At 51.4% G+C, this 950-nt stretch overlaps 1 long non-coding RNA gene across 1 annotated transcript; it reads right to left on the reverse strand.

The window, feature by feature from the left end:
• Positions 1 to 256: 256 nt before the first annotated feature.
• Positions 257 to 640, reverse strand: LOC115598319. The gene is made up of 3 exons (XR_003987567.1): positions 552 to 640; positions 392 to 454; positions 257 to 303 (listed from the first exon to the last, which is right to left on the reverse strand). It is a non-coding gene; the product is annotated as an uncharacterized LOC115598319 (long non-coding RNA).
• Between the last annotated feature and the right edge of the window lie 310 nt (positions 641 to 950).

Here is a 950-nt window from a genome sequence, read left to right on the forward strand (position 1 = left end):
CACCAGACTTGACCCAGAGTTGAATGCTGTGGCCACCACTGCTTTGGACACCTAAAAGACCAAGAGAAAGAGTTACTGTTCTGCTGATCAGTACTCACCAGCTCCGTGAACCCACTCTCTACCACCCCAGCTCACATTCAATGCTCATCTGGTTCCAAAGGTGGCACGCACAGCACCTGAAAAATAAGGGAAACGTTTAACAGAGCTGATGTTAATACATGGCTGACCCAGCCCACAGGCATCTCACCTTCTCCAACTGCTCCTCAGGACATGGCTTTGTCACTCCAGCACTGTGTGTGATACCTGCAAAAGTCAAAGCAAAAGGCACATGCCGAGATATTGCTCCGAACAACAACCAGGCCACTGTGATGTCCATCTCCTGCTCCTTTACCTCAGCCTCTCACCCATCTGCCTGCCATCTCTTTGGGGTGCCAAAATGAGGTTAGGAGGGCACCTGAAAAAAACCACAAACAACAAGGCACGCTCATGACCAACCAACAATACAACACCTGAGAAATTACTTCTCCTTCAGCCCACCAGCCTTTGCTCACCTTGCCACAGCCACCTCCGGTGCCCGTAGCCCGCTTTGCTCGCCGCTTCCACCTTCAAAATGACAACAAACCATAATGTGGTCTGGGAGCCAAGGGAAGCACCTTCCCACCAACTCCACACCCTGACCAACCTTCAGATGGCAGCCTCCTCTCCTCCTCCATCTGCTTCTTGCTGGTCATTGACATGTGGGATCTGAAAAACAGGAATATGCAAATCACTGGGAAGCTGCTCAGCACCAAGTCGGTCAGGTTGTGGCACTTCTCATGGCCCCTAATCCTACACAGCAGGCCGGGCAGCTCCAAGCCAAACACTCACATGCACAGACTGACCCAAGACACAGCCATGTGAGTCACAAGACTTGAACTCAAGATAAAACTTGCAGCAAGATGAGGGAGTCT

This window comes from Calypte anna, chromosome 4B (genome assembly GCF_003957555.1).
Source record: "Calypte anna isolate BGI_N300 chromosome 4B, bCalAnn1_v1.p, whole genome shotgun sequence".
NCBI classification, from domain to species: domain Eukaryota; kingdom Metazoa; phylum Chordata; class Aves; order Apodiformes; family Trochilidae; genus Calypte; species Calypte anna.